The 13,476-nt window shown below is 35.3% G+C and overlaps 1 protein-coding gene across 1 annotated transcript in view; it reads right to left on the bottom strand.

Annotated features, from left to right (window-relative positions):
* Positions 1-13,476, bottom strand: part of LOC116840589 — a 105,589-nt gene that overhangs the window by 41,291 nt on the left and 50,822 nt on the right. The gene's annotated exons all lie outside the window — the stretch shown is intronic.

The raw sequence follows: 13,476 nt of genomic DNA, 5'->3' as shown, positions 1-13,476 counted from the left end.
AGAGAGAGAGAGAGAGAGAGAGAGAGAGAGAGAGAGAGAGAGAGAGAGAGCGCGCAATATCGCGGACGAACGCGAAAGGAGAATGCAATTAATTTCAGGGAAAGCGATTGTGAGGCTCGAAGACTCTCAATATAGGAGCGAAAGACACAGTGAGAAATAGACGGGGCGAGAGGCAAAAGGGGGGAGGGAGAAGTAAGAGGAACGGGTGGGTAAGACGGGTGGCAAGGAAGACATCCGGTGAACGATTGGACGGTTTCCTCCAACTGTTCCTTGCGGGGCAATCTAGTGGTAAACTCACTTACCGGTTTTGGGAATTTCGATAACGCAGACGTTGCCTTTGACTACGCGAAATTTGACTGCGGGGACGCGAATCGATCGTAACCTCGTGCAAAAAACTGCACACAACCGATGAGAAGTGATGTAACGTAAAAACGCATATGGAGTTTACTTTCGATCAGAATATACTGATCTCGCTGATTCATAGTAAGATCTTATCGGCACTTCGTTCTCACGAAAAAATTTCTTAAAAGAATAAATCTTCATGATTATCTCAACGTGAGACAACTGATGATGGCTCTTTCAAGTGTCTTTAATTGTAATTAATGAAGCGAATATACACTATGCTGAATCGATTATTAAATTTACATTATATAATAATGTAAATTTTTTATTATATTGACGCGGCAACAAATTCACGAAAAGTCGTACCCAAATTTTCATGTTTTATATGACTTTGTCATAGTTGCTTAGAGTACATTTTGATAATTTCTTTCGTGTTTTTATTTCATCAATATATGTGACAGATGTAAGGGCTATATGGACCACTCATAATGGATCCAATCTTTATAAATCAATTAGTAAATTACGCACACTTCACTGTAAACCCAAATGTATTATTCTGACAATCTCTCTTTACACACTGAGAAAAATAATTAAAGATTTGTCTGTGTGATGTAAAGTTTATTTTATTACAAAAATAAATGTTATATTCCACAAATAAATGTTCAAATATTTTTTTCTCAGTTTCTTATCATTTTAAGTCACGTCACTTAATACGTTTGAATGTATTAAATTGTAATTTATACACGTCTTAGACGTATTAAATGACGTAACTTAACGATTAGTAACATGTAAAAAAAATTTCAATTAAATTACACACTTATACGTTTAAAAATGACACACTCGAATTTGCTGCGTTAGCTATTCAGAATAGAATAATCACGGATAATTATTAAAAAAATTAAATTTCTCAAAGTCAATATTAATAAGTCTTTAATATTAACAAAGATTAAAAAATGAATTTTGAATCATTGTAAACCTTGACATAACCAAAATAGAAAAACTAAATTTATTAAAAGAAAATGTTTCTATGATAAGTTGAAGTAATTAATATAGTATATTAATATACATGAAAAATAAGTTATAACGCGTTCATCTTTGTGTACGTTCACATTATATGAACAAAAATGTCCCAACGACATTCCTTCCGAGTTACTTTAACTACTCTTCCATGAATTTCTTTTTACTATTCTTTATGTTATTTTTACAAAATTATGTTTGAAGTTAAAATAACAAACATGAACGTAAGAAAAAAAAGTCGATGAGTGTCTATTAATTAACATTCACAATTCATCGATAAGTAACACACCATGAATGCGGTATTGTTACACTGAAAAAAAAAAAAAATTTAAAAATTAACAAATATCTTTTAGATAGGTGCTATTATATTTATTATATTATATTTATTATAAATCAAAATTCTTTTCATTTAAGTAAATATGTTAATGGCACCCTAAGAAATATTTGTTAATGTTTAAATATCTTGTTTCTCAATGTACAGAAAAGTTAGAGTGGACTTTCTGGGATATATAAAAAATATTAAAATTAACATTTAATTTTTTACTGTGTATAAACCACTCGTAAGGGATGCAATGTTCACAAATCGACTAATAAAAGGTCGTTGCTACCAAATTCACGTACACCTGTCTCATCTGGGCCCTTTCTCTGGGGAATCGAATGACGAAATAATCGAAACGTCAAGATCTCGCGGCTTTACGAGCGCGAAACAAATTGCAGTTTCCCGTTTGTGCGCGGTCGTCTCTCTGCCGGCGGGAAAGCGCAGGTATTGATATTAACGAGCGCATCCGGAGCCGGAGTCACGCTGTGTCGAAGTTCCATTATTTGTTCATAATTTCTCCTCGAGATTTTCCTTTGATCGCAATTAATCGTCGTCCGCAATTAGCCGTCGCGATGGCACGGCGCCCGTAATCCGCGCGAGCCGTGCGCGCTCGGACATAAATTTTAATTACACTCACTAATACCGCCTTAAATGTTTAATACGCCCGTCGATCTGCTATGTATACATATTTACTGACGGCAAAAACGAGGTTCGCCGACGCCCGAAGGATATTTCAATCGCGCTCACGGAACAGAAGTTGCACGGCTCATTTCGCGGATATTTGATATGGAAAATATTAATGTAACCGTAACATACGATTTATATGTGCAATTAATCTTCCAATGGTAATCCTAACAATTCAATCAAATAATATAAACAAACCAATGAAACTGAGATGTTCGTTTACCTTTCGTTGATATCATGTGGTTGAATATAAACGGAGAGAATTTTATTGTAGAAATTTTTTTATAATATTTTGAAACCGAGAAAAATATATTTGCATTCTCCCTCAATTTGTTATTCTTTCGTTTCATGTGTACTTTATTTATATTTAGTAACTGGACGACTATAAAAGTTTCATTTAATTAATTGATTTAATTCATTTAGTTATATAATTTAATATATATTTAATTACATTTAATTTATTAGTCTAATATTAAAATTTAACTCTTAATTGTTTAATGTACTGTGTTCCCTTTAGCAACAAATAAGTTTTGATAGTCTATTGCTATGCCACTGTGTGAGACGAAAGATTATTTGAAAAATAAGAAATATTCTACTGATACTAATAACATATAATATAATATTTTTACTACAAACTATTGCTTTCATGAAAAAGTTACATTAAAAAAAATGTGTATTTTCTCATTAAAAAAAAAAGCTTTTTTTTTTTAATTTCTTCTCGGTGCAAGAATACCTTATATTAGTACATGATAAAAGAAATGTCTTATTGTCGAAGTGAAAATTTGATATATCGAGCCATAAATTGATTAGAAAATGGAATAAAATCAACCAATTATTTGGCAATTGTAACAAAAAATTTAAGTGATGGTATGTGTTTTGCTGTCTCAATAATACGTATATTATAAATAACAACATGTAAATCATATATGTGTATTAAATATTTTAGTTTCAAATACAAAAATAATTTTTTCGGTTCAATTAGACATGTTATTTGCTTTTATTCAACAAACATTTACAAACATAACAAACAAATATTTTTTATATCTTAGATGTTTTTCTCTCACCTTATAGAGAAAAGATGGTAAGATTGAAAACAATTTATATAGAATTATGGGAATAATTATGATGAAAGTTATATTTTTTATCTGTGAAAGTCTTTGCTTTAACCGTTATTTTTTTAACAGACAGATCATAACTATTTGTTTCCACACTCAAAAGAACCTTTTACTGGTCCAGGTGGAATTCTAAATATACACTGAGAAAAAATTTACCAAATTTTAAAAAACATTTGTTTGGATAGTACTGTGAAGATATTTGTTTAAATTAAGTAATTATTTTCTAAAATTAAATAAAAAAGTTTTAAATATAAATTTGTTTCTTTAATTTTAGAAAATAATTAATTTAAACAAATTTAACCAAATTTAAACAAATTTAATAATTACTTAATTTAAACAAATATCTTCACAGTATCATCCAAACAAACGTTTTTTGAAATTTAATAAATTTTTTCTCAGTGTACTGTAAGTAATCGTGAATCTGAGGGTAATTTTACATCTCTAGTCACACTATCTCTCTAGCTACATTGTCGACTTTTATGATCGAGATGGGGATAGTTGCATACAGTTGATCATCTATATATATGCTTTAGCAGCTGACATTTCAGAGCATATTTTGTGATATGATAATATTCACAGAACTACAGTTGCCTTTGTTGCAGCTTGAAAATAAAAGATAATAATAAACTCTCTTTTCCAGTGCTTTATGCTCTTTTACTTCTGTAAAAAATATTGGAGTTTGGCTGGAAGATGTTTTGCCTCACTCACCATATTCTCACCCGACGAGATAGGTGTGCTTCGCGATGTGTCGCCGAGCACCACCGATCTGTTTCCAGCGGGACGCTTTTTTTCTCGGACAGAATTTAACAGCGGATTGATCGGGCAATGACGCGTAAACAGGCAGCGCAAACACGAGAGAACGATCGTGCGCATACCATTTGACGCTTTATTCGTCAGACACGATCTTCCCCAGCGGATGTCGTTTTGGATGAATGCGATCGAGCGAATACGTACGTTCGTTTGTGCGTCCCGTGAAAACGAGATACCCACGACTCTTCGTCGTCGTCGTCGTCGTCGCGAGGGAACGCCCCGTCGTTCGCGACGGGGCTGCAGGGGTCGGCGGCGCGGCACCCCAAATTTTCTCCCCGTTCTCCACCCTCGTAATTGTGCACTTCGGTTCGGTTTATAATAAAGTCATCGAGCGGACGGCACGCTACGAAACTGTATCCCTTCCCTGATTCCCCTGCGATCGCCGATCTCGAGCCCATGGATGGTCGGAAGCGAGACTCTGAACGCAAAACACGGGGAATGCATGTGACCTAAATCGCGCGGAATAAATCCCGAAGGGGACCAAAAGACGAATCTGAGCGTCCCCCGCGCAAAGTTAAGACAATTAATTGGCGTTTCTTGTCAATTTTTTTCGACGATAATGTCCAGACGTTAATTGGCCGTAGTTATGCAAGAATAATCCAATTCACAAAAACATGATTTTTATTTTTCTTAATAATGAGTAATCTATACGTCTATCTACTTAAAATAAAAAAAGATTTATTTGTCTTATGAGCACCAAAATTAATTAAAAGGCAATTTTTATTTTGTACCAGAGTGCCATCTTTTTTATCAATTTTTTTAAAGGTTGAGCTGCTGTCAATAAATACAATTAAAGAAAAGAAAATTGACCATGCTTGGACGATTGTGAAGAATCTGCTATTTTCTGAATCACGTATCAAATCTTCATTATTTTGCTTGAAATATACTCCATTTCAATTGGATCATTCTTGCAATTATGGCCAATTGCTCTTGATTAGCGATCGAAAATGTCTAGTTCTTACGAATCAAAATCTCATTTTGTTAATTCCAATTTCGTAAATTTGCCAAATAAAAATCAAAGGGCACAATGAGAATAATAAGTTTACTTTTTTCCATTAATTTCAAGCAGACTTTATTTTTCAATTAATTTTTTAATTTCATTTTTTCCGTGAAAACTGATTTCAAGGTCTCGATACAAAGTTACATAACGTTGAAGATCTGAGAGCAGCGATATTTCCGTTGAGGAAAAATCGACTCTAAATTGACTGAAAAATCATCTTCTAAACTTTTTACGATTTGTGAGGGAAGGTTTCCAGCATGACTGACGTGGATAACTACTTACAGGTTACATGAAAAACCATCATAAACAATCATTTCTGAGAGAAAAAAAATGATTGATCCAACTGAAATTATATTGAGTTGATTCATAAGTTTGTGCGGATTTTTATTTAGTTGGCATCTGCATGTTGGTATTAGGTGGATAGTTGCATACAGTTGGCATACATATTTTGTATTGAGCATATGACTGATAGTATTTGAAAACATAGTTTTAGTCATTATTACGAGTTAAAAACGGAAGGCAATAATGAACTTTTCCAGTGCATTATGCATTTTTATTTCCGTAAAAATTGTTAAAGTTTGGCTGAGATGTTTCGCTTCAATCACCATATTCACTCGACATTGCCTCCTTCGATTCATCTGTTTGCTCATTAGAGAGATAACGCAATTATTATTGATTAAAATTATTTTTAACAAAAATACATTTCAATTTTGTTTAAAAATTCGCATTTATGGATCAATTCAATAGCTATCTTTGGCTTTAAACGTATTTGTATTTTGTAATGAAATAGTAGTAGTAACACATGTATACACACACATGTAAGGTCACTAACATTATAGGTGAATTCAATAAAAAATGGTTTCCCTGTCCATAATTTATAGTAATTATTTATCTGTGTGATTATAATTACAAATAGTGTTTTTTTTTCTCAATGTGACATTTCATACACATTCGTACTAATTATGTGTTGGAATATAATGACAAGAACAATTTTACGAGACCTATTACTTCGGCGAGAGAAAGTTTCTTTCTGCTCTTTCGCCACCCTCGATGAGACGACGAGGTGAGAAGACAATGACAACAACGGCGAGAACATCAGAAAGCGGACAATGCTGGACGAGAGGGACAATATAGGCGAGATCTCGAGATTAAAGAACGTGACGACGGTCAAGTTTATCAGCTAATTGCTCTTCGCCGTACAGATCGCGTTATGGACGACTGAAACTTTCGGCAACTTCTCAACCGAACCAACGCAATCTTGATTAGCTGGCAGCGATACAGATATCGCAGCCGGAAATATCTGCCGTTATTTGGTTCTTATTGCAAGGGGAAAATTGTACAGTAAAAATTTCCTCTAGAACTAGATAATTGAGGAACATATTGACATTCGGCTCCTATCTTATTATCTTTCCGTCTCGTCCTTATATCTTAGAGACTGAAACCTACTATCAAAAAGTTTATTGCGTTTTTTAAAATAAATTCTACTCGAGTTTATTCCTGTATCAATAGAAAACACGGTAAAATTGGAAAGAATTTATATGAAAAAAGCTATGATTAATTTAGATAGACTTTCACGATTGTCATGACGTAAGACGATTGATGATGGAAGCTTTACAATTTCTCTCCTTATATTTATGGAGCAGTATTAAGTTAATAATTAAATATACACCCTACAATAATAAATTCTATTAACATTATATATTTAATAGTCTATTCCAGCATTATTAAAAAAATCTGGTAAAATTGAAAGGAATTTATATAATAGAAAGCTATAATACCCTTTAATTATTACTCATTCAGTGTAAAAATTTAGACCTAAGACAGTTTGCAAATAAGCTCCTTCAATTGTTGACGTGAGCAAATCATGCAATCTAATTTTGCTTCTTGTTATTTGCACAATATGGATATGATAGAAAAAACATTCAATAGGTATGTAAAAATATTTTTGGCATTTCTCTCCTATTTCTATCTCGTCATCCTATGATAAATATGACATGAGGAAGACCAGGACTAGATACCCTATATTTGAGAATTTCGAAGTTACAACTTCTCAGGCAACTAACTGCTGTAACTGGCTGTATAAACGCGATAAAGGCAACCTTCTTTTATATATTAATGCCTGCCATAACTCTGTTAAATGTATATTTTGTTTTTTAATAATCAAAACACGAATATGCAGCAACACAGTCATCTTGGCCTGGTATCAGGTTCAATTGCCTAATAGTGCAGAGTAAGAAGGCTACGTATAAAATATGTATTCTAATTAGTAGTTCCAGAGTCTCTGCAAGAAATCTGCAAAGTCCTCTTGCCGGTCTTTTAATTATGTGTCAACTTTGTCTCGTCGACCTTATACTCTATTTCGATCATTTTGTAAATGAAAATTATATTTATTACCAGAAATAGTGCATCATACACTTGCAAGAAATTTCATTCTACTTATTAACACATAGCTTAATTTTTATTCAGTCATGATGGAGAATATTAATAAAAAATTTCGAGAAGTTGGAAAATTTACTTTACCATTACCAAATTTTTCAATTTCTTAACTGTAATATTATCCCGATTTTAATGAAACTTAGGGAAAAGTATTTATGTTCTAAAAGGACAGTGTGGTTTTATATCCACTATTTCCCTCAAGATAAATATTAAAAAAACACATGAGCAACTTATTCCTGGGCCATATAATCCCTATTCTTCCCTATTCTATATGGTAAATATTTACATAATATATATATATATATATATATATATATATATATATATATATATATATATATGTTATATGACATATAACAAACAAATATGACATATGAACCACTCGTAAAGGACTACTAATAAAAGTTGTTGTCATTTAGCTTGTATCGACACCATTCACATACATCTAAATATTCACCCCGTGTGGAGCTTCTTTTCTCTCACACGTTGCAACAACAGACGGAACAACAGACGAATTTACTCGGACGACTGCGAAATCATCTACCCCGCTGTTCGACGCGACTGACCGTTGCATAAATAGTACCACTAACACACGAAATCGATCAGGTGAGCGACGCTGAAGCATCATTGACCCAGCGATCGTTTAGCACCGGTAATCCTCGGCGCGCGGCCGGTCGCTCAGAAGAAGCCACCCCTAATCATGGGAAACTCGAGTGGCGACATATGCTACCTCGTGGTAGTCAATTAAACGCCGCCGTCCGACGGGTATAGGGAGAGCGTGTGTGGGAATCGGCTGATTTTTAGAATCAACAAACATAAATCAAGTGGTGCACTTCGCTTGGCCCGATTCTTCCTTTTCGGCGAGTCATCCTCTTTCTCTCTCCTTCCCTCCTCTCATTTTCTCTTGCTCGTCACGGAGGAGCGTGGCGTCCATCGACCACCCACGGATTCGCGTGTCGCGTTATCACGGTGGTGGCACGTACGCACGCACGCACGCACGCACGCACGCACGCACGCACGCACGCACGCACGCATGTACGCGCGCAGGAACGGGCTGCCTATAGCGACAATTACGTGTTTAGAGGACACAAAAGGGGTGGCACCCGTGGGACGAGGCCAGCGGAGCGTGGAGGCGCGTGCCGCGGCAATTCGGCCACCCGATGTGATCATCGGATCCCTCTCCCTCTCTCTCTCTCTCTTCTTCGAGTGGCCGCATTGTGTTACGTACGACACGGCGATCTGGAAGCTGGTGAAAGCTCCATTGTGTCGGCGGGCAAGTCGGACACGGATATCCGGATCGAAGTGGTGCCGATGCGCTTTTACGCGCCGGTCTCTAATGAGTCTGAACTCTCGGATCTCCAACCTGGAGTCTGGCGAGTTACAAGAGGGAAAGGCAGACTCATTAGAGTCCTATCGGCGATTCGCGGGGTGTACACTAATTATTTGATAGTCATGAGACTCTGCTTTCATTGTTATGTACAGCGTTGTTCTGCTTATCAGGATTTTTAACACTTACGAAGATTTTTATAAAGAATGATCGAGTATAATTCAAGCGAGTTTATTTTTTAATCTTGCCTTCGCGATAACATATAAGATCATTCTTTTTCTTCACCATCCTTCGATAGCTTTATGTTCTTTGTCGATAGTTGCGGTTTTATACTTTGCCGATTCAATCGTTTGAATAGCGAGATATGTATTAAATTATCTGACTTCGCTCGCAATCGAGGATGGATGATAAATTAGAAGAAGATAGATGGAGTCAAGAAACGTGAATTGCCGCGATACATTGAAATGAAGAAGGGATACTTCAAGTAAACAAGCTTGAATTAAATAGAAAGGATTATGTGAATCTGACACCAACTTTACTAGCCGATTTGTAAAGATTACGTTCACTTATGAGTGGTTCATACGACACTTATATTTATCAAATAGAATGACGAAATAGAAATACGTAAAAAAAATGGAAAGAACGATCAAAATTTGTCCAACATAGTATGTCATATAAAATGTCATATAAAACGTCTTAAAAAAATCTTTGTAAAACTTTTAATAAATTTGTAGTTGCATCAATATAGGATGCTTAAAAAAAATATTAACACTTATATGGAGAAAAAGTTACTTGTAATAACTTATAACAATTAAGTTGCTTCTATGGAGAATTTGCTTAAAAAAAATTTTAACACTTATATGAAGAAAAAGTTACATCTATATAAGTTAATATTCTTTTAAAGCAATAATTTTTGGAAGCAGTTTTACTAGTTGATTTCTACAGGTTACGCCCCTTTATAGTTCATATAGCGCTCATATTTATCATACAAAATATGACGAAATAGAAATATGAAAAGAATTGCCAAAATTTATCCAAAACAATATGCCATATAAAATATAATATAAAAATTTGAATGTAAGTTCTCCTAAATTTTTGTCTACATTAATATAATAAAAAAATTATATTATTGCATTATGTAAATTGAAGGATTGATTCAACGCTATTTATTTGCTTCATAAATAAAATAAAAAAAAATTGCAGTTTCCATCATCGATTATCTCTCGTCGTGATAATCCCTGACGATCTATTAGAGTGATTTTTATACGTTACGTGTCAAGAGAAAAAATCTCTTTATGAAGATCACTGCTAACTGATCGGATAACTGATCCATCATTAACGGCAACCGGTCCAACGAGAGTGCCATTTAGGATTATATTAATACTTGACAAAAAAAACTCTAAGAAATAACAAATAGTTATTCGATGTGAGTACTAATAACATATTTATTTATATTAATACAAAATATTTTTCAAATAAGAAAATATACATTTTCTTAAGATCTTAAGAAAATACTAGTTTTTCATGAAAAAACAATTATTCTATTTAAATAAAAAAAAAATTAGATTTAAGTAAATATGTTATTATTGCCTCCACCAAATAAATATTTACTGCTTTTCAAAAAATTTTTTTTTAGTATACCTGGAACTTGTCTCATGTGTTAAATTTAGATTTTTATTCGAAGTTAAATCCAAGTTTTTCACAGTTGAATCATGATATATGTGATATTTATATTTGCAATCGCGCGATTTAACTGAAAAAATTCTCATCTGATTTTAAATTCAAATCTCACTTGGCGTGCGTTTCAAGCGCATATTTGCGATTCAGCTGAGAAAGTTTAACTCTAAATTAAAATCTGAGTGTCTTACCTGAAATAAGTTTCAAGTAACGACTATTGATACGGACGTTAGGACCGATTGTCTCAACCTCTTAGTAAGCTACCTGGGTTGCATTCCAAAACGTCCTTTTCGAGAAAAATTTTATTCTTAAGTCTATAGTATATGTAACATGAACTACAGATTTAGGAGTAAAGTTTTCCTCGAAAAAGATATTAACTGTCAGGTAGCTTACCAAGGGATTGGAACAATCGGTCCAGTGTTTTCGTGGACAAGATTTAAGAGAGAGATAGATCCTCAACCTGGTTACTTACTAAGCCCGCCAATTCCGTGGTCGCGGCGGGCACCTCCTGATCGGCGTGATTCATCATAACGTCAGGCCGCGCGAGTCGTTATCTCGCAACGGGAACCTTCTCTTTCACTGAGTATACAGCACGGCTACCCGGTCAAGAGAGTCGACGCGGGGGAGGTGAGAGAACGCGCGACGACGTCGCCGTCGTCGTCGATCGCCGGTGTGTTGCGGCGCGAAGATCGAAGATAGCACTGAATCGGGTGATTTGATCTCCTAGTGGCGCGAACGCAACCGCGGGGGTGAGCCACCCCCGAACGTCGGAGGGTTGTGCCGTCTCCGGCGCGTGCACGCCCCCGACGTGACGTAGAATTTAGTCCTGCGCGTATTTCGCCGCTCGTCGGCTCCTCGTCGACCACTGCAACGAGGTGCTGGGCGGAGCATGGAATTCATTGGCGACATACACGACGTTCCCGATCGCGACGAGGTACACGATGTGCCGTGCGGCGTGAGAATTTCTCTACTCGGGAGAGAGAGAAAGAAAGAGAGAGAGAGAGAGGAGAGAAAGAGAGACGCTGCTCTGGGCTGTTCTCTCCTCTCGTGAGTCGCGAAGCTCCGCTGCGAGTTCGGTTCGATCGCCATCGAGAGGTCGACGAGCCAGCTTAGAGAGCTGTGTCCTGGTGAAAACTGCAAAGTCGTTCCTCTCTTCCTCTCTTTTCCTACATCTCTCTCTCTCTCTCTCCGCTCTCTTTCTGGACGAATATCCGTACGTTTCGGCGAGTCGCGAAATGTCGGTTCTCTATGAAGAAAATGTTTATTTCACGATATCTTGAGAGCTCGCCGTCTTCAATGTGATCGGTTTCTCGACTTAAAACGGAAGGAAAATTGAGGGTGAATCTTTCGCATTAGCTTATATTGAAGATCCCTTGAAGTTTATCTCCAAATGCTATAGGAATTGTTTCATTGGCTGCACAGAATCTCTGAAGATAAACCTAAGGGGATACTATTAGATACCGACGTAATGCACACTGAGAAAAAAATATTTGAAAATTTACTTGTGTGGGATATACAGTTAGTTCACAGAAACAGACTTTATTTCATAGAAATAAACTCTGTCTTTTATTGAAATAAATTTTATATCTCGCAAATAAAAATTGTTAGATATTTTTTCTCAATGCAGTGTAGTTCTGTTTTTATTTTTTTTGGTCTTTGATTTAATGTTTAGTGCCTTTTCATGGATTGACATTTGCACTTTCATTCCGTAGAAGCATTTGCAACTCTATGAAATCAAATAAAAAAAACAATTACAGATTGTATTATGTCGATATCTATTATCCCCTTAAGACAATCTCAAATATAAATTGTAATTAAACTGAGAAAAAAATACTGGAATTTATTTGTGGGATATAAAGTTTATTTTTGCAGAAATAAACCTTATAGCTCACAAATACATTTATAAGTGTTTTTCTTTCAGTGTGAATGAATAGTCCATCATAAATATGACGCAGGTATAATTGAGCGAATTTATAATTATTCCTTTTAGTTCTCTCACATAGATTTTAATTAGGGGGTTGTATAAAGCTGGCGATAATAGAAGAAAAACAGCGTACTATCGACTCACTCCCGAAACAACTACATTCATTCGCGACATAATTAATAATCGTGAAATTGAGGGGAAAGATCAAAGATTCTTATTATTATTGAGTAGAAATCCTTAATTATTCAAAACATATTAAAAACTTCACTCATATTCCATTGTTATTGAAGAAAGCAATTGCTTCGAGTCTGCAAAGAGCTGCGCACGATTCTCGCGTCTACGAGTAAAGCATTGGTCGGTACATTGGTGACAATTTATACTTCCGTTGATAAGAACGCCAGTATCACTCGACGTCGCGAGACCTACGTTTAGATGTCGCCAGGGGAGGAATACACGTGCACGATGCGTTTAAATTTGCCTTCTGAAATCTCTTGTGCGCATGCGTCGAAAACACGCGCACAGTCACGTGGTCGCTTCGACAGGCTCGTGCTTAGACGCCACGTGGTGCCCGATTTTTTATGCCTTTTTTTTGTTCCTCGGTGTGTTGATAATTGTTCTATCTTTCATTGTATTTTATAAATAATTTTTGTCTTATTAATTTTAGCAAATTTTTATTCTTTTATATATGTATAAATTGTTGATATTTCAATTCTACTTGCAAGTGTAGCTCTTTTGGGGACACGAGGCATGGCGATCTAGTAGCTGCACTTTTTACACCTCATCATTAAAAAAATAAATTTGATACGAATGGTTCTTTAGAATACA

The sequence above is a fragment of the Odontomachus brunneus genome, unplaced genomic scaffold (genome assembly GCF_010583005.1).
Source record: "Odontomachus brunneus isolate Ranch 3 - 2012 unplaced genomic scaffold, Obru_v1 Obru_scaffold_010, whole genome shotgun sequence".
Classification (NCBI taxonomy): domain Eukaryota; kingdom Metazoa; phylum Arthropoda; class Insecta; order Hymenoptera; family Formicidae; genus Odontomachus; species Odontomachus brunneus.
Note: the sequence above shows the minus strand (reverse complement) of the source record. Positions and strands in the feature narration are given on the sequence as shown.